The sequence below is a fragment of the Eptesicus fuscus genome, chromosome 15 (genome assembly GCF_027574615.1).
Source record: "Eptesicus fuscus isolate TK198812 chromosome 15, DD_ASM_mEF_20220401, whole genome shotgun sequence".
In the NCBI taxonomy this organism is placed as follows: domain Eukaryota; kingdom Metazoa; phylum Chordata; class Mammalia; order Chiroptera; family Vespertilionidae; genus Eptesicus; species Eptesicus fuscus.
Window position 1 is genome coordinate 52,618,179 of NC_072487.1, and position 25,909 is coordinate 52,644,087.

The window sequence follows — 25,909 nt, forward strand, 5'->3', positions numbered from 1 at the left end:
GTAAAATGCCATGTGAAATTCAGTCAAACTTAAGTAAAAGTCAATGCACTGTCATCTTCGATAAAATCATGTGAAATATTTTTCTTCCAATATAGAACTATCTTCATTTTGTTGACTGAGTATCTCTTGACTTTTTCCAAGGTTTAGTCATTCATTAATTCATTTTTTCATGCCAATACTTACTGGAACACACACATACACACGCACACACACATACAATGCAGCACCTGGTATGAGGGATAGGGTAGTAAACATGACAGACACTATCTCTACTAACCTTGCCTTCACAAAGCTTACATTCTGCTAAGACTGATCATCATTTAACAATTAATTAGCCAATTAAAGTGGTGGTAATTGCTACAAATGAGAGGTAGAACTACATATGATTAGCTTGTTCAGAATAGAAAATTCCGGTTAATCTGCTTAATGTTTTGAAAACTATTATTAAAATCAACTTTACCGTAGCATCTATGGCAGTTATTAAAAAAAAAAAAAAGAGCAGGAAGAAAGAAATTCTTGTTTACCTGGAGAAATAAAAAGGAATCATTGATCAATACATAATCCTGGAAAACAAGACTACTTAAGAATAAATTAGAACCCTGGCCAGTGTTGATAGGTGGTTAGAGCATTGGACCCTTGGAAATAGTCAAGAGATACTCGGGTTCGATTCCCAATCAAGGGCATGTGCCTGGGTTGCAGGTTTGATCTGGGCCTCGTGGGGGAGGCAACCAGTCAATGTGTCTCTCTCACAGCAATGTTTCTCTCTCTCCCCCCGCCCCCACTCCTTTTCTTCCATTCTGTCTAAGAATCAATGGAAAAAATATCCTCAGATGAGGAGTAACAAAAAAAAAATTTTTTTTTAAAGAAGAGTAAATTAGAGAGAAAATAATCAAGAGATACTCAAAACAAACGTCCATTACATGATGGAATTCTCTGAGGGGCTTTCCCAACAATGCCATTAAGTAGGCGTCGTTAGCCCAATTTAAAGAGGAGAAGAAATCGAAGACAGAGTGGTTAACCAATTATCTGAAGGTCAGTCACCTGCTACCAAATGGGACCAGGACACAAGCCCGGGTTGATGTGACAGCAATGCTCAGAATCTTCCTCGGAACCACACTGTATTTCCTAATCTAAAAAGCCGATCGGCCAAGAGTTGAAACTCTGGGCTCTGACATCATAGGAATGCAAAGTCTTCCTGTCAATGCCATCGCTCCTCCATGGGGCCCTGGAGAAGAAAAGCTGCATTTTCTGGGAACAAAGAGGATCAAAATGAGAAGATCACGTATGATGCAAACCACACTTCTTGGGGAAATTGTTAATTACCGGAATGATTGCATTCCTTTCCCCTGAGATATAGGTTTCTTGCACAGAAAGCTTTAACATTTTGTTTATGCAAATGGAGAAACCATTCTCCATCTCTCTAATAAGATGCCCAAGTGGGTTCTTTCCTCTGCCTTTCCGTGGCTTAAGCAAACCTTCCCCTTTTCTAAGGCAATTCCACCTCTTGGTGCGGCCAAACCTTGCCACGAGTTCCTGGCCCCAATTTCAGAAGCAAAAGCATTTCATACGAATCCGGTTTTCTCATAGTTTAAAAGGGAGAATGGGGCTTCATTTTTCACTTGAAGGAAAAGGGGCTTATCTTTTCTGGACTCATCCTCTGGCCCTGGGACCATCTTCATCTGATCACCCACATGGGCCTGACTCCGCAATTGCCTTTTTCACCAACGACGAACACTCGGAGCATTTTCCAACATCAAGAATGAATCCGACTTTGGACTAGAGGCGTGTAGACCGTGCCTCGGCCAGCGTGCCTTCCTGGAAGCCTGCTCTTGGAAGCGTACTGCTCCCACCACCCCCAGCCCGTCCCACCACGGGAGTGTGGGAACCTAATGTCCACTGAGCCGCTGCTCTTGAAGCAGACATTCTGTCTTCTTGAGCATGAACAGGGAAGAGGGCACCTGGACAGACATGTATGAACAGCCCTCCCTCCTAAGGAGCTTGCCTTTCAGGTTTCCTAAGAGCCAGTGTGCCCATGGATTGTATAATGAGGAGGGATTTGTTTGTTGAAGGATCTTTTCAGCTTTATTGCTTAACTCAAAGGTGAGAAGGGGGTGGGGGTAAGATGAGATTTACTCTCCTTTGCTTTCCTTTGTCTTCCCAAATAGTCCAAATTTAAGCTCTGTCTGCAGCTGCCCTGAAACAGCAGCCAAGGTAGTTTTAAGAATAGGGAATCTGAAGCTTTAGTCCTGGATTAGCCCCCCTAACCTCCTATGTGACCAGGGGCAGCCCCTCCCCCTTCTCTGGGCTAGAATCCCCACTCTGCTCAAAGAGAAGGTGAGTAATATTATCTGTGTCTCAATTTCCTCATCCGTGCAGTGGGCACTGCCGTAAATATCTAACTTCACTCTCCTGGTGTTATAAAGATCAACATGGACTAATGTAAAGTAAACCAGATCTGAGAACTGAAGGCTGAATGCTGACAGTGGAGGTGTTGGAACTATAAAGCAGGGGCTATGCCATTGGCTTTGAGATTTCCTTGGTGGTGGCTATCAACTCCTTTGTGCAACAAACATAATTTATTTTATAACTTCTTATTTTGGAATACTTTTCGATTTACAAGAGTCACAAAAAATAGAACAGAGAGTTACCAATTATCCTTCACCCAACTTCCCTTGATATTAACATCGTACATTAATTATTGTACAACTATCAAAACTAAGAAATTAACACTGGCCCAGACTAAGCTACAGACTTCACGAAGAGTTCACCCATTTTTCTACTCATGTCCTGTTTTTGTTCCAAAATCCAATACAGAGTAAACACCAAATTTGGTGGTCCTGTATGAGTTTCTCAGCCTTCCCTTTTCTTTCATGACCTTGACTTTTTAAAGCTGCCTGGGCATTTTATAGAATGTCCTCAACTTAGGTGTGTCTGCTGTTTTCTCATGAGCTGACAGAGCTAATGAGTATTTAGGAAGAATTAACACAAAGATGGAGTTCCTTTCTCAATGCATCACACCAGGGATATGAGATACAGTACTAGTGTTATTGCTGGAGAGGTTAAATTTGATCACTTGGTTGAGGTGGTGTTTGCCAGGTTTCCCCACCATAATGTTACCATGTTTCCCTTTCCAAACTCTACTCAGAGAAGAGGCTGACTGAGCTCAGCCTGTACTACGCACTGAGTTCAAGAGATGAGGAATCAAATTCCACCTCCTGAAGGAGGAATATCAAAGAGTTTGTAGCCTATGTTAAAATCAGCACATTTGGTGAGGGGTCCTTTTGAGGCCACACAAATATCCTGTTTGTCCTTAAAGTTTTGCCCATCGATTTTATCATTGGCTCTTGAGATTAATGGGGTGTTCAAATGGTCTTTTTCTCATTCCTTCTGTATTTATCACTTGGAATTCTTCTGTACAGAAGATTCCTTATTTATTTATTCTTTTGTTTATTTATTTTATCAATATGGACTCATGGTTTTATTTTTTATTCTTTGGGTTATAATCCAATATTACACGTGTTTACTTTAGCCACTGGAATCTCTCTCGGGGTCACTCTTCCATGCTTTTGACATGCCTATCTTTTTTTTTTTTTTTTTAAATGCATCCTCACTTTTTAGCACTACTGTAGGCTCTGTATCATCTTTTATTTCCCCTGACTCAGTCCTAGATCCAGCCATTTCTGACAGGATTCCTGGCTCATTTCACTGGAGAATGGCATTTAGGAACCAAGATCTAGACTCTGAGTGTGATCACTGTTACTGGGGTGTCACTGCTTCCAGGCCCTCTCAGCAGAGAGAGAAAGGAAATATAAATGTATGCTAACCCGTGCAGACACACATATCTGTATTTGTTTCTATATTTGTACATACATTAGAATAGACATGGCCCTAGCTGGTTTGGCTCAGTGGATAAAGTGTTGGCCCAGGTTCGATTCCGGTCAAGGGCATGTACCTCAGTTGCAAGCTCCTCCCCAGCCCGGGCCCTGGCCGGGGCTCATGCAGGAGGCAACCAATCCATGTGTTTCTCTCACATCGATATTTCTCTCTGTCTTTCCCACTCTCTTCCACTCTCTCTAAAATTCAATGGAAAAATATCCTCTGATAAGGATTAAAATAAAAATAAATGAAATAAAAAGAATAGACATTAATTCATACTGATACCTCCAACTCTAATCTATCCCCACGGAGTTCTTTCCCCCATGCTCGTGTGTGACCTACAACTTATTTATTTACTTGTGGCCTCTAATATCCATGTAGTTTCAGAACACTAACCTCTACTCCTATGAGGAACACATTTATCAACTAGCTTATTTATAAACACTTCTTTTGGTCTTGAGCCAAATATAATTTTTCATATTTAAAATAAGGCCTGGCTTCAAACCCCAGCTCTGCCACTCACTGACTATGTCAATATAAGGCACACACTCAAGCTCTCTTTAATTTCAGTTTGCTCATCTATAAAACCAGAATAATAAGCTCTGTCCTACCTGCTCCATAGCCTTGGTGGAAGGGAAGAATTAGAGGAGATAAAGTATATAAAGGGCCGAAGAACTGCCTAGCACCCCTCACATTTCTGATGGCATCATAACATCACAGGCCTGGGCCCTGCAGAGGGCAGCTCCTATCCTCTGAGTCTTGTCCTGCTCTAAGGCACATACAAGGGTCACAAGCGTCCACTCCTTTCTGCATCCAACTCAGTGAGTCTGATCCAGGCCAGGCTGGGAGGGAGCCTGGTCTCTGGCTAAGTAAACACAGGCGCTGGGAGCACCTGGGCTCTTGGGAGCTCTCACTACCTGTTGGGGCATTTCAGCCCAACCAGTCTGGCCAGAGACAAAGCTCTCCACTGACCTTTGCCCTCGGCTGCCTCTTCTTCCACAGCAGCAGACCTTCCTGGGGTGCCCCTCCCTTTGCTGGGAAGATCCCCGGCATCCCAGGATGGAAAGCTTTGCTCCAACTTTGTTTTGGAGACTCCCAGGACCCCTTCCCTTCTCTGTTCTTCTGTTTTCCTCTCTGTAAAATGTGGGCGTTGAATTAGATCAGAAGTGACAAACTGGTCACTAGACCCAGCAGGCATGTGTTACATTTGGTCCACAGGGCACTTTCAGTATGGTGTTGTTGTTTTTTTAAATAATAGCCTTTATTTTTTAGAGCAGTTTTAGCTGAAAAATTGAGTGGAAAGTTCCCTAATTCCACCCCGACAGCTTTCTGTATTATTAACATCTTGCATTAGTATAGCACATACGTTGCAATGGCTGAACCAACATGATACATTATTATTAATTAAAGCCCATAATTTATATTAGGTTTCACTCTTTGGGTTACAGTATATGAACTGTGGCAGAGCATAATGTCATGTAGTCACCATTACAGCGGCATAAGAAGTTTCACTTCCCTAAAAATCCCCTGTGTTTTACCTCGTCATACTTCCTCCTTCCCCCTAAACCCCTGGCACCCTCTGATCTTTTTATTGTCTCTATAGTTTTGCCTTTTCTAAAATGTCACATGCTTGGGATCACACAATATGTAGCCTTTTTAGACGGGCTTCTCTCACTTAACAATATGCATGTAAGGTTCCCCCATGTCTTTTCATGGCTTGATAGTTCATATCTTCTTATTGCTAAATAATACTACATTGTATGGCTATACCACAGATTCTTTAACCATTCACCAGAATGATTTTAAACTGGAATTATTTGTCAATAATTAAGAATGGAAGGCATTACACTGAAATCCATATTCTCAGCTTCTCTTTAAAAAAAAAAATGGGAAGATTTGATAGCACTGGGTCTGTCTTCCCAGATGGCAGCAACGGGCTGGAATTGAATAGCAGCAGGCCTGTTTGGATGGGGGAACGGGTTACCTGCTCACTACACTCCCCTCCTGTCCTCCTTATGAACCTGCCAGGTCCTGGTAAGCATTCAGACCTCAGACCAAGCTTTGCATCTCATTAGTGGAGTGGCTTCAGGGAAATGTGCTGACTGTTTTCCATTTGTGCCATGTCCTATCCCTCAGTCCCTTCTCCACCCGTGGCCGTCCTGTGCCACTGACCCTGCAGACTGCATCTCCCAGGCTCCCTTGCTGGCTGGCTTCCAGGAGGGTTTGGCTGCTGGGGCACGGGCATGGGATCAGACGGTGAGAGGAAGGAGGGACCATTATGTATGTTCATCGCACTCTCCCTCGCCCTCCTTGAGCGCCAACAATCCACAGTAGCTGCAGCTCTCCAAGACCATGGCTCCTGCTGGGCAACGCTCCCCTAGAGTCTCAAGGCTTTCTGGGCCCTGGCACCTCCATGCCCTCCCTTTGCCCCTCCCCACCGTGGCTAGCCTCTGGGTCTCTCAACAGCTTTTGTTTTTTCCATTAACCTCATCTGTAGACTGGGTCATGGCTACCTGTCTTTCGGGAGTGAAGGAGGACAGGAGGGGACTGTAGTGAGCAGGTAGCCCCTTCCCCCACCCAAACAGGCCTGCTGCTATTCAATTCCAGCCCGTTGTTGCCATCTGGGAAGACAGACCCAGGGCTATCAAATCTTCCCATTTTTACAGAGAAGCTGTCTTAAGGGCTAATGGGCATCACACATGCACAGCACTCAGCACACAGTAGGCTCTCAGTGATGGGCTGACTCTGCCCCTCTGCCTTGTTCCACATCTTCTCCACATGTGTTTTGACTCTCAGTCCCCTGGAAACTTATTCCCAGTGATGATAACAATGACATCTAAGAATTATTATATTTGGGTTTTTAAAAAGCAAAAGGCTCAGAAGCCTGAACTTCTAAATCCTTGGACACATATTGGTGTGTCTCCGCATTCAATGCATTGCTGTATTAAAGATGGTAGGTACTTAAGAAATATTTGTTGATTTAATGATTTAAAATGCAGGTGGTTGACGCTGGGATCCTCCTCACCTCCCTCCTAATCTTAATAGGCACGCTGACCTTGATGAAACCTCCAGAGCCCCCAACAGCCTAGGATGTGGTCCAGAAGCGATATGTTATCCTCATTTTATGGGTGAGAAAACCAAGTCTCTGTGAAGTTAGGCAACTTGCCCAAAGTCACAGAAGTCTCCTAATGCAGAGTCCAGTGGTCTTACAGTCTCACGAGCTGCCTGTCTATCTGTGATGAGAAAGGATGGGGTCTCCCAGTAATGCTCCTCTCAACCTCAGAAGCCAAGTTCCAGTGAGGGAAGCACCTTGCCAGGGCACACCACAGAGGGAACCAAGTTGGGACAAAATCTGGGTTCTCCAGCTCTCTCCTTTGGGCTCCTCTCATTCTTCTATGTGCCGTCGACTCAAAAAGGAAATAGAGCTCAGCTGGTGAGAGTGTCATCCCGATACGCCAAGGCTGCAGGTTGGATCCCCAGTCAGGGAACATACAAGAATCAACCAATGAATGCATAAATAAGTGGAAAAACAAATCGTTCTCTCTCTCTCTTTCTCTCTCTCTCTCTCTCTCTCTCATTCAATAAATAAAAATTTTATTTAAAAAAAGAAAATAGATATGAGGCAGGGAGTACTCAGGGATAAGAAAATTAGACAAATACTTCAAGTCCTCAGACCCTCAATAAATCCAATTCCCCAGAGAGTGACCAGGAGAAGTCTCCAGGCTCAGGGTCCTACGTGCCTGAAGGACCTGAGGCTGGCATGTCTCCCAGGAGGCTGCCCTGGCTGCCCAAGAGCTCACAGATGGCATTCAGGCCCCAGAGCCCCGGGGTGGAGCAAGCACGGGATCCCAGGGTGCCTGGCTGCACACAATGCCCTCTCCAGCACTGCTTCTGACCCAGGTGTCATAGGTGAGTGGATACCCAAGCAGGTGCTGAGAAAGAGAGGCGACTAGGGCTCCAGGGGACACTTGACTTGTCTCTCAGTGGAGCCCAGGACATGCTCCAGTGACAGCCATGGCTATTTCCTCTGAGGCCACACTGCCTCTCAGGAGCCTGCCTTTGGCCCTTCCTAAGGGGCCTGTGGGAGTTAGTCGAGGGGTCCTGCTCTGAACTGAGCATCCAGAGGGGAGCCGGGTGAGCAGTGTGAGTCATGGATAAACTTTCCTCAGCAAACATTTCCCAACTACCTGCTCTCAGTCAGACTGCACTGGGAACTAGGGATTCTGTAGTGAACTGGGCACAATATTGGCCCTTTACAATCTAGTAAGATTTATACCCAAGTAGCCAAAATACAAAGCAGAGAATGGCAGGTCCCTAGAAGAGAGACTCCGGAGTCATGCTGCCTGGTCCAGTCTCAGCCTAGCCCTACAACGCTGGGTGACCTTGAGCAAGTTGCTTAACCTGTCTGATCGCAGTTTCCTTCCTCCAAGAACTACTCTAAGAGAAGTGATGTAATAGGTGATAAAATAAGGTAATTGTCTTGGAAGTACTTTACAGACAGAAGCTGAACAGAGAGAAATGATTACTAGTGTTTCATAATTTCATCATTAATTAGGCAATTTATCCCGCATCTTCCAAGTACCATGTGTCTGCTCAGTACCACATGTAATTATCCCAACTACCCGGGTGCAGCTGTGTTACTATCAATATTTTGGAGATGAGAAGTAGAGGCTCAGAGAGGGGCGGGGACTTACCCGTGGTCACACAGATTGTAAGTCATGCAGATTCCAGAGCCTGCTCTTTCGGGACTGCCTTCTACAGCTTCCTTCTTCCTCTTCAGTCTTTCTTTCGGCCATGATTTACTGAACCCTTTCTACGTGCCTGTCATTGCGCTGCGCTCCAAAGGTACTGAGGGGAGCAAAACTGACCTGGCACCTTCCTTCCAGCCTCACCATTTAGTGGGGAAGGAAGCAATGGGAATAATTACAAGCGTAACTGTCACCAAAGAGGAGGACCAGAGCCCCATGGGCGTGTGAAGCTTATCTGGGAATCTAACAAGGCCTTCCAGAGAAAGTGATCTTAGAGATAAAATCTGAAGGTTGACCAAGAGTTGGCCAGACAAGTTGGGGGGCGGGAGGAGCGGGGGAGAGAACAGCATGGAATCTGGAGTGACAGGTGGTTGAGGAACAGAAAGAGAACAGGAGCACAGACTGCGGGAGGACGCGGCGCAAGGATGAGCTGAAACGGAAAGCAGGAGCCTTCTCACACACGCCAAGGGGTTGGGACTTGACAGTCGAGTTCATAGGGACTCATACCCCTCATTTTAAAATCTTGTAGCTTCCTCATCTGCCCTCTGACTGGCTGGATCAGCAGCTGAGGAGCGAGGAGGGACAGGGGCCAGAGGAGCTGAAAGTGACCAGACAAGCTGAGGTCAGCACACAGCGCAGAAAGGACAGGGAGAGGCAGAGCCAGGCAGCACCAGGGACAGCTCTCAGTGGCTCTCAGGACTCAAAGGCAGTCAAAGATCATTCACTCTCTCATTCATTCATTCATTCTACAAATATTGAGTGCCCTGCTATATGGTCCCCGTTTTGATATTGGAAGATACATCAGAAATTAAACAGACAGAATTCCCTCTCCTCCTTGAGATTACTTTTTAGCAGAGAAAGACAGAAAACAAACCTAAGAAATAAGAATTATGCAGTATAGTATAAGGTGACAGGTGAACGGAAAGAATAAAACAAGGAAGGAGGACCCGGAGTGTAAGTGAGAAGGGGAGCAGATATAACTTTAATAGGATCATCAGAGAAGGCTTGACCATGAAAGTGACATCTGGACAAATAAGTGAAGGAGGTAAAGAGTCAAGGGCATCCATAGGGAAGAGAGTTTCAGGCAAAAGGAGCAGCAGATGTGAAACCCCTGAGGAGGAGAATGCCAAGGATGCTGGAGGGTCTGTGAGGAGGCTGGGGAAGGAGGTAGATTGGACAGTTTCAGAGAGATGGCAGGGAGGGAGGCAGAGCAGAGAGGACCATTGTAAGGAGGTGGCTTTTACTCTCAGTGCACGAGGAGTCACTGAGGAATTGGAGCAGAGAGGTGGCATTATTTGACTTCTATTTTCATAGGCTCCCTCTTGCTACTGGATAGCTATTAGATGATGGGGGTTAGAATGGAGGCAGAGAGACCTGTTTGGAGGCTACTGCTACTTCAGACAAGATTAGTTTAATGTTGTGTTCAGTATAGGAAGGGTTAACTATACCAGCAAAGGAGCAACTAAAGCTGGGGGGAGGCTCTGCAAAATGAGGCCAGAATAGAGAGCAACAGGGAGAGTCCACACCCCTGGTTCCCAGATGATGGGCTCAGCGCCTATGGGAGTCTGGGAAACTGGGAAGCTGAAGAGGAAGATGGGCACAGAGGAGTCCATGCCCTTAGGGGGAGATCCTCGCTCTCTCCTGCCTTCCAAAAATCGACATTTTCTAGGCCCTTCTTCCCTGGCTCCTATCGCATGAATCTCCTGTGTTGTGTCTCGCTTCTTCCAACCTATGCCCCATGCTGCCCTCATGGGGCTCTTCCCAAATGCACCCTGGACACCACCATTCCATTGCACAAACACCTTCAGGGGCTCCCTTGGTCTGTAGGGTAAAGTAATACCTCCAGTTCCCCCATGACCTGGCACCACTCTTAACTTCCCAGCCTCACCTCTTAGCATTTTCCATCACATCCTCAATATTCCAGCCATGTCCAACTCCCTGCCTTTTCCCAGACCGGCCTCAAGCTTTTCTGGCCTTTGCCTACCATGCTACTTCACTTGACACTTCTTTACCATGGAGGTTCTCCAGGAAGCTGGGTCGTCCTTTTCTTTTCTTTTCTTTTCTTTTCTTTCTTTTCTTTTCTTTTCTTTTCTTTTCTTTTTAAAATATATTTTATTGATTTTTTTACAGAGAGGAAGGGAGAGGGATAGAGAGTTAGAAACATCGATGAGAGAGAAACATCGATCAGCTGCCTCCTGCACACCCTACTGGGGATGTGCCCACAACCAAGGTACGTGCCCTTGACCGGAATCGAACCTGGGACCCTTCAGTCTGCAGGCCGACGCTCTATCCACTGAGCCAAACTGGTTTCGGCTGGATCGTCCCTTCTAAGAACATAAACAGCCATGGATCAGCTACCTTATTTCTGCCAAGGGCCCAGAGAAGGGGAGCAGCAAAGGCAAAGTGAGTGAGTCCACAGTCAGCACTCGGGGCAGAATGGCTGAGGCTCCCACCCAGCAAAGAGCAGGGCCAAGCATCCCAGGCCAGCCTGCAGCGTGATCCTTTGAGGCAGAATATGGAAGGAGCTACAGATTGTGGCCAAGTATACCCTTGAGCACAGGCTAAGGCAGGGGGGTCAAGGAGCAGCTCCCTCTGCTTGTATCCAGAAAGCTTCCAAGCTGGTGGCTTCAGTGGAGAAGGCAGAGTAGAGCCCAACGCAAAGGAAAATGACTTCTTATATCATATCTAACCAAGCAATTTTCACAATCTTTTGGATGAAAAGTAAAATAAAATAAGCCTGCCAGGCTTTGCTTGACGGTGTCTACAAGGGAGTTTTAGAAACAGACAGACTTGTGGATCAAAATATAATGCTCACCACTTAAATAGCTTTATTTCTCAACAGCTACACTAAGTCCCTAAGCCTCCCAACACACAAGAGAGGAGGTAACACACATCACTGCTCCTTGCGGAGGACAGTACCCCAGACTGAGGGCATCTTGAGCCCCAACTCAGACCCAAAGGCAGAGGTGGAAACCTATCATAAGAGGGGGTGGCTTTGGAAAGACCCCAGAGGGCAGAGAAGCTGCTGGGTGGGGAGGTGTGTCTCCTTAGATCTTGGGCCACCCTAAAGTCCCATCTTAACCCAGCTCTGGGCCTGAAAGGGAAATGTCTGGATACCTACTGGGGCTAAGGAACAGATCTCAAAGGATCTCAGCTGCCCACCTCTCTCGGCTCCTTGCTGGGCTTCCATCAGCTTTACTCCAGTCTCTGCCACATGATGTAGCTACCAGTGCAGAGCCTCACCCTGTGGGGGCTGTTGAAAAGACCACCCTCTTACCCCCAGTGTATCCTCAACACCTACACCCCACCCGCAAGTCTCCTGAGGGTCAGAGAGAACAACGGACATGCAGTCATAAAGCTGGATTACCAACAGAACGCTTCCAAGAGTCTGAAACAAAGAAACATCAACCCTCCACATGGGTTTTCCTTGTGTTTCTGATCTCAAAGACCACTTCCCTTTCCCTTTCTGGGAGAGGAACCCTTCTGTCAGTTTTTCACCAGAGAAACTTCACCAGTTAGGAAAAGCTCAACCCTGATCACAGGGATGGGACTAACCCAAAGTCAAGGCGACCCACTGTATACAGTTACCCCACCCCCACCCCCAGCAGAATCTCTCCCAGAGTCTGAGTCTAGAATAACCACGTCGAGCCCCTGCAGAAGAACATGGCTGGGCCTGGGCACTCAAAGGATGGTCCTTGTCAATGTGTCTCCACCAGTATGAGCTAAAAAGGCCTACTCATTCTTCCCACAGTCTTCCGAATGGTAATGTTTGGAACGCACACATACAGTTTTCCAAAGCTAAGCAATAATTCTCAAAGCCAGGATAGGCTCTAGACTATCAGAAGGAAAGCATTTTTCAAAATCCACGTAATCTGCATGGATTCCTCTGCCCATAAGATGCACTGAGCCCTCGCTGATTTGACTCAGTGGGTAGAGCATTGGCTTGGGGACTGATGGGTCCCGGGTTCGATTCCGGTCAAGGGCACATGCCTGGGTTGTGGGCTCAATCCCCAGTAGGGGGCATGCAGGAAGCCGCTGGCCAATGATTCTCTCTCATCATTGATGTTTCTTCTCTCTCTCCCTCTCCCTTCCTCTCTGAAGTCAATAAAAATATATTAAAAAAAAAAAGAAGAAGATCCATTGATGGTTTCTATCCCTTGCTCCTCTCACTTTCTCTCTCTGAAATCAATAAAAACATACTTTAAAAAATAAAAAAGAAGATCCATCTTATATTATTATGGAAAGCAGTAACATGTCCCTCCTTTTGCTCAAGCCAGTTGGAATTAGTTTCTACCCCTCAAAACTGAGAGATTCCTGAGGACGCACTTCCTCTCTCTGCCCCGATTAAGAAGCTTTCAGCTGCAAATAACACAATGTATTGTCTCACAAAACAGAAATGTGGCCGCCCTGGCCGCAGCTTCCCTTAAACTTGGGCCACATCAACGCCTCAGGCAGGACGTTTTCGCCCACTAGTCTGTGCAAGAGGAGGGTGCTCGGTGAAGACATGCACATACCTTGTCCAGAACCAGAACCAACCTTTGGGCACTGATGTCTGCTCTCCTAGTCACTTTAAGGGGCTTGTGACTGATATGGGGCTTGAATTGGAGTGAGGTGGGGCTGGAGGCAGGAATGGCAATCGGGCTGTCAGCCCAGGACTTGTGAAGCGAGGAGACAGCTCAGTCCAATAGTGCCAAAGCCTGAGGCATGAGCAGGGTTTTGGCAGGAAGGGTATGCCAAAGGAGCCCATCGGTGAAGGCCAGACAGGGAGACAAGACTCCATGAGAAAGAGGTGGAGGGTGGAGACCCCCACAGCCATCCCCGTCACTTGTCCTGAATGGTGCTGGGCAGGTTGGACAGACAGGCCCTCACCAGGCCTGGCCCTGATGGCCTCTCCCAGTCAGCTCAGTGGGCACTTCTTGGGTGATGGGACAGGAAACCTGAGATTGATCCTGCTGCTAGCCCTCCTCCATTCTCACACCAACCTTCACGCTCCATATATGCTGTGCTCTTTCTTGCCCTCAAGCCTCTGCCTATGCTTTTCCCTTATCAACAAGGCCTTTTCCGGCCCAGAATGCCCCACTTCGCCCTTCTCTTGCAGCCTCTGGAGCCTCAACTGAGTGAGCAGCTCCCTCCTTCTACTCCCACACAGCTGTACTCTATGTACCTCTGACCCTTCGCTACAGTCCTGGAAGGTAAGCAGGATAGAGATCCTAATTTTCATTTTACAGGCGAGGAAGCCAAAGCTCAGAGAGATGAAGACTCGTGCCCCAGGTCACACAGCTGGCAAATGCTGGAGCCTAAATCAGACCTCAGTTAGACTCCAGCCCCTTCTTTTCCTCCAGTTCCATGTCACCTCCCACTAAAGGGTCTTAAACTTGTTATCTGGTGCACTGGTCACTTCAACAAAATTCCTGTCGAGTGTTCATCCAGCTTCTGTTTAAGTGTTTTCTGTGACAGGAACCTCACTACTGTTCCCTGAAGCAGTATAATCCATCCTTCAATAGCTCTTCCCTATCCTGAGACTGTAGAAGTCAGGACACAGCCACGAAAATGCCCTCTGCAACATGGAGGCCAGTTAGCTTACAGCCTCTGCTCAAGAGAAGAGACTAAAATTGAGGTCATCTCACTCTGAAAGCAAGCATGGCTTTAGGCAAGTTCTTTCCTCTCTGAGCCTCCATGTGCAACTCTGTCAAATGGGGTAATAGCACCTCCCTGGCTGACTCGGGTGAGGATGAAGCAAGGTGCCCCTAGCCAGGGTGTAGCCCGCAGGATCACCTGGGGAGTGTCTGCTCCTGAAGCTTCACTGAGCAGCTCTCTGGTGAGCTTGTCAATAAAAACACCATAATAACATACTTATATAGTTACTGCCGTTTCCAAATGCCTGCTCTGGGCCAATCCTCCCACTAACCTCGGAGGAAGGTGTCATTTCCATTTGCAGATGAAGAAACTGACAATTAGGCAGCAAGCTGGGGTGACATGCCCAAGGTCACTCAGTAAGTCAAGACCAGGACAGGCAGCTAGGTCTGCCTAAAGCAAAATTTTGTTCCTTAACACCAAACTATGAACCAGAGTGTGGGAGCCTATGGGCGCATCTTCCGTCCCAGCACAGGGACCACCGCCACAGCCCCGAAGCACGACTCCTGGGTGTGGTATGGTGGACGAGCACCGGGCAGAAGTCCAGAGCCCTGAGTCAGTCTGCTCCCCTCTCTGCTGCAAAGAGACTGCATGATCCTAGGCTACTGCTTACCCTCTCTGGCCTCAGTTTCCCCATCTGTATAGTGGGGGTGCTGGAAGTCAAAACTCTTGGGATTGTTTTACTATTGTGCAGACAATAGCAGGAACTCAGAGGAGAAAATGTGTCCTCATGGGAAGAATATATCGAGTTCTGCCATCCTTTAATAACCACTAATTAGTTAATCCCTATAGCAGCAGGGTGAGTTATCAGGCATTATTATCCTCGATTTACAAGCAGGAGGTTGAATGAGAGAGGGATTGGCCCCAGGCTCAGGGCAGGGATAAGATCAGTGAAAAGACACAACAAATTGCTCCAGAACTGGGGGAGGGGGCAGTAGAGGGATGAGGGAGGCCTAAAGGGAGAGAAACCACATAGGAATGTATTTCTGATCCGCATGGAGTTGAGGTCCCTTGAAGGGCATCTGAGCTAGATCTCTCTTGCACAGATGGGCAGACGAAGGCCCAGAGAAGGGGAGAGGCTAGCCCAAGGTCACACAGCCAGAATCGCAGACCAGGAGCACACAATGCCATGGGTTCTCAGCTGAGGCTGTTCAAATGGGAGCTGGGAGGGGATGGTTCCTGAGAGCTGGGCTCCCTCTGTAGCCCTCCCCAGATTCCTAGAGAAACCAGCCAGTGGTAAACCCCTGGGGATTATGTGTGTACTAATGGCCTGTGACAAAGGCAGCAGGATAAGCTCCCTGCTCTGCAGACTAAACAAGGTACAAGAAGCCAAGTCAAACAAAAGCGCAGGTTTTGTGTTGGCCTGGCTGGTGGGCTAGAAGCCACCCAGCCTCTTGGGAGGCCAGGCTCGGTGCCACGGCCCAGAATCTCCTCTGGTGGCCTTTCTCCCCTTTGCCACCGAAGGCAGGATGGAATCGTGTCCACGACACATGACCGTCCCCTGTCTGCAGCACAGAATGCACTTTCATCACATTGCCCCTGAGAAAAACATTGGGCACCGGAGAGGGGGAAGGGAGATACGTGTCCCAGGTCACAGGGCACGTCAGTTAAGAGGCTGGGACCCAAGGCTTCCTGACTCCCCGCTCTACCACAGCCTCCCAAATTCTTCCTTCATGCTGAGAGCCATATGAACTGGAACAGAGGGAAATGCAATACCCGATTCTGTCCAAAGTATCGTCCTACCTGATATCTCATTGAGTCCACGGCACAGGCTTTGGCAGTGGAGAGGCCTCGGTCCAAGTCCTGCTTCTGCCTGCTTCTAGCCCCACGGCTTTGGCAAATTACTTCACCACTCTGAGCCTCAGTTTGCTTATCTCCAAAATGCAAGAAATAACGGGTACCCCCTCACTGAGTTACTGGGGTGATTAAATGACTTAATGGAGGCAGAGTGTTTTGCTCTGTGGGTGGCATACAGGAAGCACCCAATTACTGTTATTGCCATGAGCAACCGTGGCACCAAAGCACCACATGGCTGAGGGCCGGGCCCTCCTCCACTTCTCTAAGCTTCACATTCTTCTCTTTCAAATGAGTTATCACAAATATTTCTTCTAACTCCGGGGCTCTGTGGTCTCTACCCCCAGCTTTCCCCAACCCAACTGAAACTATGGATTCCACTCCAGAGTCAGGGAGGTCACTTCTCTGTTTCCCTTTCTAGGCCCGGCTGCTGGCCCTGCCCGTGGGCCCCACACGCCCGCTCCAGGATATTCTGGGTGTGAGTCCCCACACAGGCAGTCTGCCCATTCCCAGAGCTGCTGCTGCGTTTGTATGTGATCGCAAATTAGGAGACCTTGGGCCTTGAAGAGCTGGGGAAAAACTTGGCGATCAGGGCTGAGGAAGAGAGTCAGGAATATTTGGGGCTGCACTGGAGGGCATGGCGTCCCTCCTCTCTGGACAAAACCTTCCCTGCATTTCAGGTAAAAACAGCTGAAGAGATGGCATCCTCCTACCTCTGCGGACTCAGGAGTCGGTCTCAAGCAACCCCCTCGACCATGTATGTGTCAAAGGGGGCCTGCCCTCTCCCCAGTCTTAACTGTGCAGGGATTGTTCTGGTTGTTTCTAAACACGCGTTCTTTTCTTACCTTGTAGAGCTCACTTCTGCAAAATAAGAATGATGTGACTTCAGGCCTGGGGCCATTTCTCACTCCTTCCCTTCTGGCTCCTCGTGGGGATTAAGGTGATACTGTTCTCTACCAGCAAGGAAGGTGGCAACAGGACACGCGAGGAGATTACTTACCTGCTCCTGCGTAAGCCCCTGAAGGGTTTGTGTAATACTGCTTAAAAATCTTAAAAAATAGAGACCCTATTTGTGGGATTACAGGGTGTGGAGACATTCTCGCCTTTCACATTGACACTTCGGATGGCTGCCAACCCCGTTCAGTCCTGCCAGTTGCTGAGCCCTGCTTTGCACAGAAGCGATTTATTCCAGTCTATTAAAAATGAGTCACACTCCAGGGGCCCCTTATCTTTAGAGCACATTCTACCATTGACCAGTCTGGACTCAAAGTAATGTTTCCAGGCACAAGGGTAGCTGGGAAACTGCTGGGCTGTGTAAAAGGCTCTGCTCCTGCGGTGCTTGCTGTGTGACCTTGGGCAGGTCACGTTTCCTCTCTGGGCTTCCATTTCTTAACCTGTTGCCAAATCATAATAACCTCCAGCCACATCTGTTGTTCATGGTTAGGTGAAGGTGCTTTCTGAAATGTATATTGTGGCACAGATTCATTGTCAAATCGTATAGCGTTATTTGACTCTTTAAATTACTATATGTATAACTTTGATAAAAATAAAATCTTTTTTCTAAATGATGTCTTGATAAGCATTGTAGAGTTTAGTTGAAACATTTGGGAATAATCAGGGGAAAGGACATAGAAAATTAATCGAAACAATTATTAACCCCAGGAAAAAAAAAAAAAACAGAAAAAAAGTACAAGAAAGGAAACAGTATTTTAGTAGGCTTAGCATTAAATGATATTTAATGAAAACACTACATACTGATTGAACCAAACATTGTGATAGTATAGTAAGAGGATGAAGTGGAAAGTTGGGGAAGGTTAGTTAAAGAGGGTAAACCCTCTCCTATAAAAATAGGAAGTCGATAGATAATGTCTAAAATTGACAAATCTAGAAGTCACAATTTAGGCATATCAATTAGAAATGCAGATATAAGTATCAGAAGAAAGAGCTAAAGGAGTGGAAAGTGGTTTCGAGGAGGAAGCACCCAGGGGAATAAGGAAGGGTGAGGAAGAGAGCTATTTTTCAGTATAAATAAGATGTCTAACATTATTTAAATTTTTTAGTTATGCGCATATAGTCTTGGATTAAAATGAAAATTAATTTAGAAAAATAAAACTAGAAGCAAGTGACAGCTATAAGGCGGCTAATTTAGGTTCCAGATAAAAAAAGAACTTCCTAATATCTAATCTATTCAAAGGTGGAACTGGCTGCCCCTACAGACAGTGAGACCCCTATCATCAGAAGTATTTAAACAGATGTCCATCTCAGAAATAAGGTAGAGGGCTCCGGCTTTGATTGGGAAGCTGGACTAAATAAACTTAGCGATCCCTTTCAAGTCTAAGGTCCCGTCCAGGTCTATGCATCTGTGGAAGTTGGAATGTTATTGTGTTTTTTCTCTCCTAAGTAAATCATTTATTTATCTGTGCATGTACTAAGCATTTGCTTAGTGCCTGTTTGCTTTCTAGGGCTATACCAGGTCCTGTATTGGGGGAAGGGGAGCCAGAATAGATATGACACAGTGTCTGTTTACAAGAATCTTTAAAGGTCAGTACTGGGGCGCTCCTCAGCATTTGTCTGATCCAACCCCTCATTATACAGAGAAGAAAACTTAGGCCCAGAGAGAGGCAGACACTTGCACAATGTCACCCCACATTAGTGGCAGAGTCAAGCTCACATTTAGCACTCTTGATTCCTGTGCTACTACTTGTTTCCTCCCAATGTCTCCTCTGAAGAGCACTTCCTCCAAGATAGTTCTAACAAAAATAAAGCTGATTCTTGGTGGTTTTTACTGATCTCACGTAGACATCATTGTGCAATTGTAGCAAGATTTGGCTTCCTGGATATCTACTTCAGAGGAACATGTGGTGAGCTTTCTGGAGACACCCAAAGTTCACTGAACCCAAACCTCCAAGATCTAAAACAACAGAAATAAAACTAATTGGTATTGCTGCGTCTCACCATCTCTTGAGATGCGTGAGAATTCTTAGGTAGAGCGTTATGGCCTATGTCATGGGTAAAATCCCAACTCATTTTGTGGAGTTTGTTATTGTTCCAACGGCTATGAGAGAGCCAACATCGGCATGTACCAACATCTCTTTGTAGTATCACTTCCTGGATCCCTTTTGCTTGATTTGATAGTCCTGACTTTGTTACCTTGAAAAAAAAAGTCCCACATCTCACTGAATTTCAGTTTTCCCTATTGGTTTCCTGTTTTATAAGGAAGAGTCAACATGGGTATTAAACGAGACCAGTGGTTTTCAACCATGGCCATTCCCGCCCCCCCGCCCAGGGGACGTTCGGCAATGCCTGCAGACATTTTTGGTTGTCACCACTGGGATGGGGTGCTACTGGCATCTAGTGGGGTGGAGGCCAGCGCTGCTGCTAAACATCCTGCAGGGCACAGAGAACCCCCCCCCCCCCCCCCCCCCCGCCGCAACACAGAATTATCTGCTCCAAAATGTCAATACTGCTGCTGTTGAGAAATCCTGGGCTAGACTCCTTGGCTCCAAGTGACAGGAACCCAATTCTAACTTGTTTAAGCAAAAGAAAAAGAAGGAAAAAAAGTAATAAAAGAACATGGGTTATCAGAAGGATATTATCATTACTTTTTAAAAAATGTAAGAGCCAAAATAACCTCAGATTGGATACACCTTGGCAACTAGAATAAGTAATTCAACTCCCATCTGGAGTACCTCTCCCTTCTCTCTGTCTTCCTTCTGTTATTCTTTCTGTGCGACACAGGACTAGCCACATTAGTCTGAGCTCATGTCCTCGCAGCTTCATAACCAGAGAGGTTTAAAGGGCCTTTCCTTTCCCAGCTCCACTATCGCAAATGCCAGGGAAGGATTCTGATTAGTCAAGCTTGGGTCACATGTTCATCTCCTGAACCAATGACTAAGAGAGCGTGAAGTACTATACAATGTTTGGCTTAGCCTGTGCTACATGCCCACAGGTGGCCAGAGGAATGAATTCTGTTTCCTGAAGTTGGGGAAGAGATTCTAGACGGACACAAACAATAGCCACCACAGCATGGAATAATAGCCACCACATCTGGATGCTATTCTTGGCTCTGCCTCTAACTTGCTGTGTGATCTTAGACTATTTTTCCCTTTCTGGGCCTGTTTCTCACCTGTACAATGAAAGGGTAGACCAGAAATCAAAGGGATCTCCCTTCTCTTCTAACATTTGATAATTTTTAGTTAGTTAAGTATTATTCATCACCCCAACAATGATGACATTTGAAAATACTGGCTTTTAGTTTGCTGGCTCAGGATATAATATTAGTCTAGAAATACCTAGAAATTTTTCATATTTAGTTTAGTTTTCTGATATTTCCCAACTTGCTAATGGTAATGAAAATAGCACCAACTAAAATGCTTTAGGATATATTCATATTTTCAAAACGACTCATGTATTTCTTTGCATTTCTTAATTATTTCATAATATTCAACCCTTGTGAATGAAATTTATAGTTCCACAAAAACCACTTACATATTGGTTTTTATTTTTAAAAATAAATTATTGGTGATTAGCTTCAGAAAGAATAAATAAGTGAAATTTTCATTGAACTTAGAATATAAATTTTACCTTATTCTTATTTAAAATGTATACAAAAGAAATAGACTGCGCTTAGAAATCCCCAACAACATGGAAGAAAAGGCAAAGATTTCAATAACACCAATCAATCACTCATCCAACAAATATTTCATGAGTGCCTACTATGTGCAAGACACTATTCAATGATCTGCCTCTGGGTAACTTACATTCTAGTGACAGAAGGATTTGTTAAGTCCTGGCCCTTCATCAGTGAGAGGCAGTCCATACCGCTCAGCCCCTTGCCAGCCTCTCCAGCTCCAAGAGAACTCCCACTCACACACCCTCACCTCATCACACAGGACTTCAGGTTGCCAACTCCAGAACTCACCAACTCCCTCTTCTACTTGGAACTCTCCCACCTTTACATTTTTATCACCAACTCTAGGAAAGCTCCTCAGATGTTTTCTTCTTACCCCACAGATTTAGTCCTGACCACCTCATAGAGATGTCTACCACTCAGTACCTTTCACTTTTTGTCAGAATTATTTGTTTATGTCACTGCTTCCCTCACTGGATTATGATTTCTCCAGGGAAAGGAAAGGTTCTTATTTACCTAAACATTTTCAGAGCTTAACAATCAACACACACACACACACACACACACACACACACACACACACCCCTCAAACCTACTCTTCCTCTTCTATTCCTCTTCTCAGTGAGTGGCACCCCGATCCTCCCAGTGGCTCAGGTCAAGCACCTCAGCATCATCCTTAATGAATTCCTCTATCTCGCCTCAACCAACTGAGCCACACTGGCCACGGCTATATAATTTTTTTAAAAAACAGTCTTTATCTTTCAGAAATACAAGATACATGTATCCCAAATGATCTGGGATTTCCTTCAAAATAATCCAGTGGCAAGGAGTTGGGAGTGGATAGGGTGTAAATGAAGCAAGATTGACCATTTGTTGATATTAATAAAGCTACAGGATGGGGATGTGGAGCTTTAGTATATTAATATCTCTATTTTTGCATATAATTCAAACTTTCATTTAAAAAATTTTTACATAATACCTCTAGCCAACAACATGGGGGCAGATATTTCCAATGATGATCTGAGTGCAGCAGAGACAGTCTTTACGTCTCCCCCTCTCACCAAATGCCCCTGCACTTACAGGACTAGAAACCTGAAGAGGCGTCTGAAGTCACATTTTAAGGATGCATAATGGAGGGGAATTTGGAGAGGGAACAAAATTATTAAGGAGGATTATACTGTCACCACTTGACACAATGGGGATTGCTGCTTTTAACTGCTTTAAACAAGTCTTACTTCATACCAGAGCTTCGGCTCAAGAAGGCGTCGCCATGGGAAGTGGATCCTGCCCAGGAGATCAAATCTTCCTTCCTGGCTGGGTCTTTGAGTGCGTGCTCCTACCCTACACAGCAAGAGAATGGAGGTGGTTCTTAGAATGCACTTGAAATTCTTTTTCCCTCTTCATGGTGTCCTTGCAGCCAGGTGTCTTGGGAGGCCCAGGAATAAAGGCGCCTCTGGATAAAGTGGCCATCCTGCCTGAGGGGCTGGGGGACCAGGTCAAGTTTCTGCCTTTCTGTGGGTCTCTAGTTCCTCCAGATGCAATGAGAAGCAGTATAGCATAAGGTCAGCCAGTGGGCTCTAGACACAGCCAGTTCTGCAAGTCACCAGCTGTGCAACCTTTTGCCTTGTTGCACCCCTGAAAGCATTAAGGGTCACTAGCAGCTCTACTGGAGCCACCAGCAAAAATTCATCCAGAGTCGCACCCTTTTTTCATCTGCTCAAACTGACACTGCCTGATCTGGAAATATGGCCTTAGTATGGGCTACCAGTTTCCATTAGTACCCAAAGGATATAGGCTTCATCGAGTTGGACTAAGTGTTCTTCCTTGAATAGATTATCCAAGACACCTACCTGATGAAAGAAACAATGCTAGCTACCCCTTTGTACACAGAAATTTTTTATAATCTAAAAAAAAGGTAGGCATGGTAATTTCCAGCTCACATTGTTGTTAAAAGGACAAAATTAGATAATGTATGCAAAGTGCTCAGCATGAGGTCCTAGCATAGAGTCAGCTCTCATTAAATGGTTATTACTATTTTTTAAAAAATATATTTTATTGATTTTTTACAGAGAGGGAGAGAGAGGGATAGAGAGCTAGAAACATCGATGAGAGAGAAACAGCGACCAGCTCACCTCCTACTGGGGATGTGCCCGCAACCAATGTACATGCCCTTGACCAGAATCGAACCTGGGACCTTTCAGTCCGCAGACCGACGTTCTATCCACTGAGCCAAACCGGTTTCGGCAGTTATCACTATTTTTTATTTCCCCTTAAAATCTGGGTTGGCTCTAACAATTGATAAGGGTCCTCCTAATTCTAATGTTTGAGGAGCATTTCATTTCTTTCTTTTTTAAAATCTCATTCTTTTCTTTTCTGATTTCAGAGGGAGAAAGGGAGAGGAAGAGGGTGATAGAAACATCAATGATGAGAGAGAATAATTAATCAGCTGCCTTCTGCATGTGCTCTGACTGGGAATCGAACCTGATTCATGGGTCAATGCTCAACCACTAAGCCACACTGGCTGGGCTGCAAGCATTTCTTACCAAGCCCTACACAAGGTGCTGTTGCCAAGGAGAACAAAACTGACATGGGAGTTGGGGGCTAAACTTAGCATAGAAGGCAAAAACTTCACATAATCAAAATTACTTTTAAATTTCTTCCATCATCAACTGACCTCCCAATCATCTGCTTCTCCATTCAGAGATGCTGTCAGATGTACTGATGTACTGCTAGAGGGGAGCTAAGTGGCCTGGGCCATGGAGTGATGGTGGCTTAGTGAACACAGCATCTTTCCTCCATCCAGGGAAAGTGTTTCCCTTTTCTTTTTTTTCTTTTTTTAATATATTTTATTGATTTTTTACAGAGAGGAATAGAGAGGGACAGAGAGTTAGAAACATCGATGATAGAGAGACATCGATCAGCTGCCTCCTGCACAACCCCCACTGGGGACGTGCCCGCAACCAAGGTACATGCCCTTGACCGGAATCGAACCTGGGACCCTTCAGTCCGCAGGCTGACGCTCTATCCACTGAGCCAAACCGGTTTCGGCGTGTTGCCCTTTGCATTCTATGTAAGCCTTTAACTGATGGGAGGAGGCCCATCCATATTAGGGAGGGAAATCTGCTTTACTCAATCTAAAAATTTAAATGTAAATCTCATCCAAAAACAACTTCACAGAAACATTAGAGTAATGTTTGATCAAATATCTGGGTACCTCATGGCCCAGTCAACTTGACACGTAAATTAACCATCATACTGCCCATGCATGCACTTTTATGATGAATTGGGGCCAAGCAGTAGTACTTTAATTATAATAGCTAATGAGGAAAGAAAGGCAGACCTAATCTCAAAGTGTTAACTGAAGATGAAATCTCACAGCCCTGAAGAAGCAAGCTTTCAGAAGTTTGAGTAAAAATGTTTGTCGGAGAACGAAGACATCCCACCCACACAGTATACAGGCATGAGGGAATCAAAAGAACCTTCCCCTTAACCGGTCAGCCCACAGTAACACTGCAAACAGTCACTGAGTGTCCGCAAGAAGTGAAATCTATCACACTGAATGCATCAGTTTGGATTTTGATGCTTTTTGTAATATTGTACTTAATTTATAAATTTGTTTTGGTTTTATTATTTATAAGGAGTTTATGCCTACTTTTATATCAGTACGCATTGAAGTTACATTAAACTAAAATATATTTAAGCCCAGCAAGGGTGGCTCAATGGTTGAGTGTCAACCTATGAATCAGGAGGTCACGGTTCAATTCCCAGTCAGGACACATGCTTGGGTTGTGGGCTCAATCACCAGTAGGAGACGTGCAGGAGACAGTTGATCAATGATTCTCTTTCATCACTGATGTTTCTATCACTCTTCCCCTCTCCTTTCCTCTCTGAAATCAATAAAAATATTTTTTTAAAAATAAAATGAAATATATTTAAGTCAATTCTGGGGGAGTCCATGAGATGTTTGTCCTTTTAAAATGGTCCCTTAGATTATTGCTCTTAATTTGAGAAACCCATATATATTCTAAAAGTTTTTTTGGCCCTTTGTATATGCTCTGAAGCATTTCATTTGTAAAAGTCACTGAACTATATCTTTTAGAAATTTTTTTATGTAACAAATTGAAAAAAGTATGTACTATGTGCTACACTGGACTTGAAAAATACAGGCTGGAGCAAAAGTAGCTTTACAGTTGTGAGTACACAGAATGGAGTTTATTCTTATATTATGGTTATTATTTATTAATTATTGTATTATTTTCCACATGAGCAACTGCAAACCCATTTTTGCTCCACCCTGTATTGCACATCACATTTCCTCTCGGATATACACAAAGCATTTTAGAAAATAAAAGGATCTGAGAAATCCAACAGGAGATGTCAAATATTGTTTCACTCAGTGTTTCTCAAGCTTATGTGAGCAAATAATACTTCTATTGCAGCAACTACTAATATCCGGAGGAACAGCTTTCTTTGAAAAACACTCTTCTATAACACTATCTGGAATACCTCTATGTGAATGTTCATAGCAGCACTATTCACAATACCCAAAAGGTAGATACAACCCAAACATCTATCAAAAAATGAATGGATAAACAAAATATAGTATATCCATACAATTTAATATTATTCATACACAAAAAGAAATGAGATACTGATTCATGTTACAACATAAGGAACCTCAAGAACATTATGCTAAAGAAAAGAAGCCAGTCATAAAGGACTTCATGTTGTATGGCTCCATTTATTCCATATTCCGTATCTCATTATGAAATTTCCAGAACAGGCAAAAATATAGAGAGACAGAAAACAGATTCGTGGTTGCCAGGGCCCCGGAAATGGGAAGTGACTTCTTAATGTATATGGGGTTTCCTCTTTGGTTGAGTGTTGACCCATGCACCAGGAGTTAATATGATAAATATGAGTATTAATTTTGCTGAATGTTTTCCCTTTATTTATTTATTTATTTATTAATATATTTTTACTGATTTCAGAGAGGAAAGGAGAGGGAGAGAGAGACAGAAACATCAATAATGAAAGAGAATCACTGATTGGCTGCTTCCTGCACGCCGCCTATTGGGGATCGAGCCCACAACCTGGGCATGTGCCCTAACTGGGAATTGAATGGTGACCTCCTGGTTCATAGATCGACACTCAACCACTGAGCCACGCTGACCGGGCATAAAATTGTACACTTTAAATACGTGAAGTTTATTGTATTTTAATTGTA